We start from the raw sequence: 11,292 nt of genomic DNA on the forward strand, positions 1-11,292 counted from the left end.
CCATATCATGATACTCCCACTAGACCCTTGCACATTGCAAGTAAGGCAAGATGGCTTCATGGCTTTATGGGGTTCTTGGCAAATTTGATGCCTTCCATTAGTGCAAAATAAGGTGTAGCGTGATTCATCCAACCCCATTACCAACCCTCAGATACCCAGTGTCTTCTTTCCAGACACCACTGCAAATGAATTCCTTCCATGTCAGGCAGAAATGAGTGGTTTTCTCATAGGCACCCGACTATGCATTCCTATCCTCTGCAATTCCCTACACATGGTTTGAGCTGAAATCTGTTGGCAAGAGCCTTGGTTGATGAACTGTGTCAGTTGAAGCACAGTAGAGTCCCTGTTCTGCTATACAATTCGCCAGAGATGCTGCCGATCATTCTCTTGGAAAACTGTGCTTGAACCGCAATAATGTCTTCTACAGAAGGACTGTGGATTCTGATTCGAACTCTTGAAAACTTTGATGTGGCTGCTTTTGAGAACCTAATGAGATTTGCTATCTTTGAAATCGAAATCTTTGAAATTTTATCTCTGCTAAATGGCATTAAAAATAAGCCCTTTTCAAATAGCGAAAGATCTGTTGTTTTTCCAATTTTACTTCATTTGTTCTGAAAAGCATTCTTACTTATACTCTTACACTTACTAATACTAACCATGTGTAGCCCATGCCATAAAAAAATTTGCAAACTTCATCCCTAGCACACATTCAAATGAAAATCTCAAAGGTTTCTAATTCATTTGCAGTGTGTGTATAAAGTAATTTTGTTTATTTATACACAATCTCATTCATCAATTGATCTCATATTTTATACAGTTAATTATGTTACTAGCATCCAAAACTCAAACATTCTCATACTTCTAAGTTCCTTTAAGTTAAAATGGAAAGATTTAAGAAAACACAATATACACTGTGTTCACAAAAGTCATTATGTGGCCTTTATTCCAACTCCTTACATCAATTTTTCCTTTTATAGGAATTTTTTATAACAATTCCTGAATTATATCACATTTATCTGTAACACCTCACACAAAAACACCAAGTTGTGTTACATCTCTGATGTTTATATACTCTACAGTTGCTACTGAGAATGTTGCAAAGACAACACATTTTTTTTTCAACTGACACTGCAACTAACAGTTTACTACTGTTTGTTATTGAAGATGTCTCATGTCACCCATGTTTTTGTATATTTATTAAATTATTCAGTTATCTATTTTATATTTAAAATCATACAAAATTTATATAATTAAACAAAACTTAGATTTTATGACTGCAATTAGCTTTGTTGCATTAACATAAAATAAAATAAAACCTATTTAATTTTCATTAAAGATTAAAAATTCATTTTTACACAAAGTATGCTATTGCTTGTGGGTCCCCAAGAACACAATAATTGGAAATTTATCAACCATAGAGTGTTCTTCATTATCCACAAGGGGGGTTTCGCCTCTGCCAAAGGCTCATTGTTGCCCATTTTTGATAGTCTTTCATTCTTTTTGTGGCAAATTCGCAGGATTCAAACCTCAAACCGAACTACCAGCTTTTGATCAGCAGGGCTTTTTACGTTTCTTTCCAGGTGTACTTAGAAGTTTATTTCCGCCCATTGTTAATAAATACTTCGTGCTTAATTTTCTTAATTGTATATTCCAATACTCCAGTAGCTTGTGATGTTCACTTCAAAACTTGAGGGAGAGGAATTACTAAATAGTACTAAAGAGTTCGTTGAAGCTTCAGAAGCGCAAAATTCTGCGACACTGTACATGATTTGATGTGCTTGAAACTTTAAAGGTTGACCTTTCTTAAACTGGAAAGGCATTTTAAAAAATTGGTGATTATCAAAGCACTATGAAAGTCTAACTAAATAGAAGCAAATTTTTACCAAATACTAGTACAAAAGATATAAACAGTGAGAATAAAAATAGCTTAAAGAAATAATATAAGGCTTGAAAGAAATGACGCATGCAGCTGGGATGAAACTAAGAAGACGAATGATAAACTCTTTTAACCCTCAGCCAACAGCTGCCAAAAACAAAATAACAATAAAGTGTTAAATAAATCGATGTCATATGAAGAAGCAAGTTGAAAAATAAGAAACGTATCTTTTCACATTTTTTATTGAAACTTAATAACACGTGCACAACATTACATCGGCATCCATAGCTCGCACACAGAGAAGAGAGAACTTGGTGTTGCCAATATGGTAAAGATAAATGTACCAAACTAACACGCCTCCTTACATTTATATTACAAATAAACAGATATAAGCAATCTTTTCATCTTTACCATTTACAATTAAGCATAGATATAACCAATAACATTTTTACATTTTTTAATTTAGTTTACATAAGGAGATTACCAAAATCTATTTCATTTCAAGCAAATATATTTAAATAAACATCACTTAAATAAACAGTATACAAAATTTATTTCAATTTCAAACCTTCTCTAAATTTCATAAATTTAATCTTTCCTAAAGACTTAGTAAAGATATCTGCAATATTTGATTCTGAATCAATCTTTACAATTTCAATTACTCCATTTTGAACATTTTCGTGAACATAATGATATTGAACTTCTATGTGTTTTGAATTTTTAGTGAAGTTCCCATAATTAGCAATGGCCAAAGCTCCTGAATTATCTTCATAAATTTTAATGGGGTGAGTTATATCAGCAAAAACATCATTCACAACATTTTTCAAGAAATTAATTTCTGTCACAGCCTCAGATAGAGCAATATATTCGGCAAAAGTGGAAGATTTTGTCACACAATTTTGCTTTTTGGATTTCCAGTAAATTGGATTACCAAATAATTAAATAACAAACCCAGTAGTTGACTTTCTGTGAACAATATCACCTGCCCAATCAGCATCAACATAACAATTCATAATATCAGTTTTAAGAATTTTACTATAGGTTAATTTTAGATGTTTTGTTAAATACAAATACTTTAAAACTCTCAAAGCATATTTGAAATGTGTCTCATCATAACAATTTTGAAATCTACTTAAATAATTTACGCTGAAAGATATGTCTGGTCTAGTACCATGACTTATATACAAGAGTGCTCCTATTAGATTTCTATATTTGACATTTTGATTTAAATTAGATTGGCTTAGTTTAAGATTAGTCTCCATTGGTGTATCATAAAGCTTTGAATTTTTAATACCATACAGTTTAGCTAAAGATTCAATATAATTTTCCTGATTCAGTGTTAAGATATTACTTTTCTCATTATCATATTCAATATCAATTCCAATGTAGCTTTTTACTTTATTTAAATCCTTCATTTTAAATTTTTTATGAAGCTGTTCCTTAATATCATTAATTACCCGAGTATCTCTGCAACATATCAACAAATCATCAACAAATAAAAGAATATATACAAATACATCATTTTCAGATTTTACATAGAGACAATAATCATATTTACTTCTACAAAATTCTAGACTCTCAATATACTCGTTAAAGCACTCATACCAAGCACGAGGGAGGGCTTTCTTTCAACCCATATAGTGCTTTCTTTAATTTATACACTCTATTCGAATTATCATTATAGCCTTGTGGCTGTTTAACATAAACCTCAGACACAACATAACCATTTAAAAAGGCAGTCTCAACATCCATTTGATGAATATTTAAATTATACTGACAGGAATATGAAAGTAACAATTTTAAGGTTTGCATCTTGATGACAGGGGAGTAAGTGTCCTCAATACTATCTTTTTGCTGAAAACCTCGAACCACTAATCTAGCTTTAAAAACATTACCTGGTTTTCTTTTGAATACCCACTTCACATCTAGAATTGCTTTATCATCCGGTTTAGTCACTAGTGTCCAAGTGTTTTTTTTAACAAGACTGTTCATTTCACTGTCCATTGCCTCTTTCCAATGTCCAGCCTCACTGCATGTTGTCGCCTCCTCAAAGTTACCTGGAACTGTAGCATCACAAAAATTTGCACTAACACAGTAGTACCTGAATTCTTCATGAAATCGAACTGGTGGTTTGATTTGCCTTCTTGGTCTCATTCCAATTTTTGTTTCATCTTCATTTACCACACTGTCCTTGGAGTTATCATTACTCGATTCACACAACACTTCTTGAGGTTTTATTCTTTTTATTTGTATCATCATTCTTATCTTCATCATCACAACCTAACACATTATGTCTTCTTCAATAATATCAATATGTCTGGCAACTATTATTCTGTTATTCATCAAAACTCTATATCCAACTTCTGTATACCCAAGTAAAATTCCAAATTCACCCTTTTTATCCCACTTCGACTTTCTCTTTTCTTCTGGTATTCTTACATACACTCTACTTCCGTATAATTTCAATTCATTAGCAGATGGTTTCCTATTGAAAAATATTTCATATGGTGTCTTCTTTACAATAGTATTTGTTAATGTCCTGTTTTTCAAATAAGCAGCAGCTTTAATTACTTCAGGCCAGTAATGTCTGTCAACTTTTGCTTCGGCTAAAAGACATCTTGCCATATCCATTATAGTTCTGTTGTAATGCTCAGCAGTACCATTTAATTCGTGTACATATGGTGGGCATGACTTTATCTTGAAACCTTTTTCTCTTGCAAATTTGTATATCTTGCTATTCATATATTCACTACCATTATCACATCTTAGTTCTTTGATAGTCTTCCCTGTTAAATTTTGAATTTCATTTACATATTTAATTAAGCAATCAGAGACTTGATCCTTAGATTTGATACAATAAATTTTTGCCAACTTGCTATAATCATCAATAAAACTCACAAAGTATTTCTCACCATTACATCCACTTGTTCTGCGAGGTCCATTTACATCTGTATGTATAATCTCTAGAATATCTTCTGCTTTTCTTTTATTATTCTTGAATGGTAAATTGTGCATTTTATTTTCAATACATATGGCACACTTCATATATTCGGTTTCTATTTCTTTAGGGATTCCTTCTAATAGTTGATCTTTGCACATAATATCCAGATATTTAAAATTTACATGTCCAAATGAACGGTGCAATTTTTCTTTTAATGTTAACTTACTGTTGGTCAAATTTGCAAATATTTTACTATTTTTAACATAACTCTTTACTTTATATAATCTTTCTTCTTTCTTTGCTATAGCTACTAATGAACCATTGACATCATATATTTTAGAGAACTTTTCTTTTGAAACTATTTTATGATTATCAGTAATCTTCGAATAACTTAATAAATTTGCTTTCATTTCTTTTACATAAAATACATTCTTCAATGTTACAATAGATTCAGAGTTATATACAGGAAAAGAAACTATTATATTGCCAACCTTTGTAGCTTTCAAAATCCTTCCATCACCGACTTTCACTTGAATAGGATCCTTCAAAGTGACTTGCTCTTTGAAATATTCATCACTGTTTATAATGTGGTCTGTGCATCCGCTATCCAGTAACCAATCGATTTCATTTTTATTCGTCACAGTATTTGCACTGGAACTTGTCATGTTACTTTCAATAACAGTGGTGTGAAAACTATTGCCTTGAGTGTTTATTCTCTGGTTAGAGTATGCTCCACGTTCACGATGTCCACTAAAAGCACGACTACGTCCAAGAACTTCGACCACAATAATTAGGGGAGCCATTACCACGATAGTTCCTTTGATGGACATGCCAACAATTCTTTTTAATGTGACCAGGTTTTCCACAATTATAACAGACATTCCCTTGTGGACCCGATTTGCTTGTTTCGATTTTGAACACATTTGATTTTTCTGCTGGTGCACAGTCTTCATAATCATTTTTCTCTTCAAGTAATTTTGATTTGATTTTGCTCTTTAGGTAATCGACTGTTCTGTCCTTCTCTGGTAATACATCTATTGTATGCTCCACGTTCACGATGTCCACTAAAAGCATGACTACGTCCTTGATTGTTTGAAGAACTTCGACCACAATAATTAGGGGAGCCATTACCACGATAGTTCCTTTGATGGACATGCCAACAATTCTTTTTAATGTGACCAGGTTTTCCACAATTATAACAGACATTCCCTTGTGGACCCTATTTGCTTGTTTCGATTTTGAACACATTTGATTTTTCTGCTGGTGCACAATCTTCATAATCATTTTTCTCTTCAAGTAATTTTGATTTGATTTTTCTCTTTAGGTAATCGACTGTTCTGTCCTTCTTTGGTAATACATCTATTAAGTCACCAATGTGACTGTAATTTGTGTAATAATTCTTAGCATATAGTTCAATTTTTCTTGTTCCATCACGGTGGCGCCGGCATGTTTCAGTTCGTTCACATACTTCTCAAAATCATCGAAAAATATATTTACATCAGGATAATTTTTTAATTTCACACATTCTAAGTTATTTCGACAAACAATTTGTAGAGATGTTGAAGTTTTTAAATACATTGCATCAAATTTCATAATTATATCAAATGCAGTCTCACACTCATGAATATATTCCAACTGTTTGTTTGTTATGGCGCAGTAAATGTAATTTGTAGCTTGGATATCCTTTTCTTCCCATTTTTCCACATCATCGTTTTCACTGACTTTTCGCTGAACCACATCTTTACACTTTTTAAATTGAAGAAATTTCATCATACGCACTTTCCAATTAAGAGCGTTTAATACCCCTTTCTCATGTCGATTTTTAATAACAGATGGCGCTACGAACATTGAGCGATAAAGACTCAAATCTGTAAGACTACCTACAGCCTGGTTACTATGGCAACGAAGCTTCTCTTCCACTGTACTCGTTTGGTGGGAAAGTGAGTAAGCCATAAAACACTTCCCCTCAGTTGAACAAAAGACCTGCTGTCATTTCTTCCATCTGTGACTCAGACTGCAGGGTATGTTTTGAACAGGAATAGAACTTTTCCACTTTTGTGTTGAATGAAAGATATCTGTGAGATACGTGCAGCAGTCGCTATTTCTTTTCGCAAAATTTGTTTTCAATGTTGCGTAATGTTTCATAATTTGCCGTTATTCTGCGGAAGAAAACAGTTTTTAAAAATACTAGATTTTTAAGCATTTTGGTAATTTCATCGCGACATAAAAATTATATATAAATGATTTTATACTTGATGATATGTGTATACATATATAGCATGCACATAATATTCCATTTACTCATCCATCCATAATATTTCATAAATTACCATCCATAATATTCCATAAATATGTGTTAGCACTTTCCAGAGCTCTATATATATTTTTTACTTGTATTATAAAATCATATAACACTCCTAACTATTATTTTTTACTTCAAAAGTGGATAAATCATTATTAAATTTTTCTAGTACACGGAGAAATGGTCTATGTATCCATACACATAAACGTAGTAAAAGATACTATTCTTGATTGAATATCTTTGGCAGCAATATCAAGATGCAAAGAAAATTTGAAATCAATTAATAACATGCATTTTATTACAAAAACACTAGCAGGACGTATTATTTGCACAAAAAACTTAGTGTGGAAATAATTTGTGGCACATTATCTGAGATCCGCTTTGAATAAAAACTACATAAAGTTTTATAATGAACAATCAGTTTCAAGATTATAGTGAAATGCATAAAATCAAATTGCGTTTCTATGTTTCAGGTTTATAAAATACAGCTGACAATTGAAGGGGTAATGTACAAGTTGATAATACATGATAAGGGGGAAGAAATTCCTAAATTACAAAATTGAATATTATATTTTAGTAAAGTAAAATGATACATATTATAGATACATCCTAAAAAATGATAATATTTATATATATATATATTGTATATCGTTGTATATCGTCTATATATATATATATTATATATTTATATGTATATGTACTCTTTTCCGGATGCAACTGTAATTACGTACTGAGCTGGTTTATCATCTTCCTGTAGCGATGCATTTGGATTTGCTGTGTATGAATTTGTTTCATTGAACAGAACAAATAGGAAACAGAATATTGAAAATTGAATTTGTTTTGAGCATTAGTAATTTATATATGTTAGATTGACTAAAAAGAGTATATTCATGCATAACGTATAAATAAGTGAAGTGAATACTTTTTGGCAATCACCTTTCTAGGATGATCATTTTTGAAAATAACCAGTAATGTTGATAACATAAACACTGGTACGATCTATCTGCCTAAGGGAAAGGATGCCTTCGTGAAAGACTTTCTAAGGGGAATTGACTCCTATACACATATTCGAGAAGAATAGTTACACAGGGTAAAACCACGAAAGCGCAGCCAGTCGGACCAAGCTACTGGTGTTCAGCTACTTTACTGCTTCGTGCCTCATTTCAAAGCGGATTCGCTATATATGAAACAGAGCAATGTGCTGTTACCGTATTTAGGAGCCTGCCTTTTCCTTGACCTACCATAAAAAATAAAATAGCAAAATTATAACAGCGTTTCTAAAAAGATGCTTTGCTATATTCTCATTAAATCTTTATCATTCTGCGCTACTAAAAACGAAGTACGATTATTTCAAATTCAAAATTTTATAACATTACTTTACAGAAAGTGATCTCATGTCTTCTAAAAATGAAATCCCACATCTGTTTCTATTCAAGTGCTTACTTTCTAGACAAAGTAATTTCAGTGTAACGTACGTTCAGTTTTATCTAATTTTGAACGAGGAAAAAAAAAAAAAAAAAAACTATGTACATAACAGGCAAAGATATTAACAGCACATAAATTTACTCAATTATATTGGATTACCAGAGGAGAAAAAAATAATCCGATGAGATAATTCTTTGAAAATTCATAAATGCTAAATTAAGAATAAATTTTATAAAATGTTTGCTAATGAATACATGTATTTGCATAGTAAGTTTCCTTTTTTAATAATTTTTCCATCTTTATCACGTTTATCGGAGTGTCGTATTTAAATTCACAATTATGCTCCGAAATTTCATTGCTGTAGATTGGATGATTACCAATATATAATCTTTCTAGTAACCAGGGCCAGTATTGGAGGTTTTTGCTGCTCAATATAATATCTGTGGCTCTTACTTCTGCCACGCGCCGCCAGTGGCTGAGTGGTTAAGAATATTGATTACTGGAAGTTAGACCTGGTTTCGGTTCGATCCCAGGTGAACCAGCTGGCTGCATGGTTTGTTTTCCTGTTGTGTAATATGAATACGAGCCAGTTTCCTTCAGCAATTAGGCTCACCCGCGCCCGAGCGGTTAAATCGCTGAACACTGGTAGTTCCCACCTGGGTTCGAATCAAGGCAAACGGGCTGGCTACATGGGCGTTTTCATAATCTTCCCCGTGTGTAACGTGTATGGGGAGCTTTGCTATAAACTAAACTAAGCCTTCAGAAACTTCCTCCACGAAGGCATCTGCTATCTGCCACCTCGTGGCTTTGCTATATTCAAAGAGCCTAACCTAATTCTAGCACTCAGTTCCTCTCTAAACTCTAGCGGGCGAGCGCTAAAGTCGCCTATTACTGGTAGTTCAACCTCGGCACATTATCTGAGTTCAGCTTTGAATGAAAACAACATAAAGTGTTATAATGAACGATTAGTTTAAAAATTTCACTTGATACTGAAATGCATAAAATCAAATTGCATTTCTACATATCAGATTTATAAAGTACAGCTGATAATTGTAGGAATATCAGGTTCATAAAGTACAGTTGATAAATACATGAGAAGTGGGAAGGAATTCATAAATTACAGAATTTAACGGTTGTAACGAAAATTTTAAGCACGAACGTTCTTCATAAAGTTATGAAAAAAAAAAAAAAAAGCAGTCAGTACCTTTAGTGCGGGTTCACTACCAAAAATCTATGCTTTTCTGCCAATGTTTTGGTAGTTTTTCAAAACCTTCGGCTCGGAAACTTGGTGGCCCGAGTCCAAACACAGGTCAACCTCATTTCAGACGTCTTGTGCAGAAGTGAAGATAGGACCAGCAAGATGTAGCTGCAAGTGTGAAAAAAAGGTAGAAATCCGAACATGCAATATCGGAGTTATACGGTGGGTGTGGTGAAAGATCCCTTTCGAGTCCGTACAGAGGCCAGCCGGTGAATGCAGACACGTATGGTATTATCTTGATGGAAAGTTACCTTTCTGCGCCGGAACTCAATTCGACTCTTTTCCTTGATAGCAGCATCAACATGCACTAGCATCTCGTTGTATCCTTTACTGTCAAGGGTTTTACCTTTTTCCATATACTATTTGTGATTAATACCACGGCAATCCCACCAAATACAAAAGAATTATCTTTTTGTTAGTCAAATTACGCTTTACGATGCTGCCGACGGACTCGCGGGCACAGATCAACTAAATTTTTGGCCTATGTTGTTGAAATAAATTTATTTTTCAACACAAGTGACTATCTGGTCCAGAACTTTAACTTTGCGTTGATATTCGAGAAGAATAGTACAGGCTCGAACACGTCTGACCTTATCTGCTTGAGTCAGCTCATGCGGCGCACAGCTGACGTTTATGTGATGCATAGTGCGACTAATGGAGAGATTCATTTTTATGGATCTCACCACGGTAATCTCACCAGATCCAAAGCATGATCTTTTCGTTAGTCAAATTACGCTTTGCGACACTGCCGACAGGCTCACCGGGTGCAGACCAGCTCTCTTTTCGACCTGTATTGTTTGTGTAAACTTGTCTAACTTTGAACGAAAAAAAAAAAAAAGTATGTATATAACACGCAAAGATATTACAGAACATAAATTTACTCAATTTTATTGGATTACCAGAGGAGGAAAAAATACTCAGATAACTCTCTTAGAATTCTTAAACGCTAAATTAAGAATAAATTTTATAAAATAATTACTAATAAATACAAATATTTTAAATAATAAATTTTTCCATCTCTACATATACCACGTTTATCGGAGTGTCGCATTTGACTTTACAATTAAGCTCCGAAATTTCCTTGTTATAGATTGGATGATTACCAATATACTTACAATCCTACTAGTAACCAGGGCCACTATTAGGGATTTTTGCTACTCACTACATTATCTGTAGCTCCTACCCACACGCCACCAGTGGCCGAGTGGTTAAGACTACTGAATACTGGAAGTTCGAACTGGTTTGGGTTCGATGCCAGACGAATCAGCTGATTGCATTGTTTGTTTTCACCGTACATAACATGAATACAAGCCAGTTCCCTTCAGCAATTAGGCCCTCCCGCGGTAGAGGAATTAAATCGCTGAACACTGGTAGTTCCGACTTGGATTCGAATCAAGGCTAACGGGCCGGCTGCATGGACGTTTTCATAATTTTCTCCATGTGTAACGTGTATGGGGAGCCAATTTCTCTAAGAAAGTTCAACATGAAGG

At 33.4% G+C, this 11,292-nt stretch overlaps 1 protein-coding gene across 4 annotated transcripts in view; it reads right to left on the minus strand.

Annotated features, from left to right (window-relative positions):
• The window catches only part of LOC118197259 (uncharacterized), a 72,534-nt gene that overhangs the window by 28,267 nt on the left and 32,975 nt on the right, over positions 1-11,292 (minus strand). The gene's annotated exons all lie outside the window — the stretch shown is intronic.

The sequence above is a fragment of the Stegodyphus dumicola genome, chromosome 7 (assembly GCF_044657685.1).
Source record: "Stegodyphus dumicola isolate Sdum_Otavi_A_Nest chromosome 7, ASM4465768v1".
In the NCBI taxonomy this organism is placed as follows: domain Eukaryota; kingdom Metazoa; phylum Arthropoda; class Arachnida; order Araneae; family Eresidae; genus Stegodyphus; species Stegodyphus dumicola.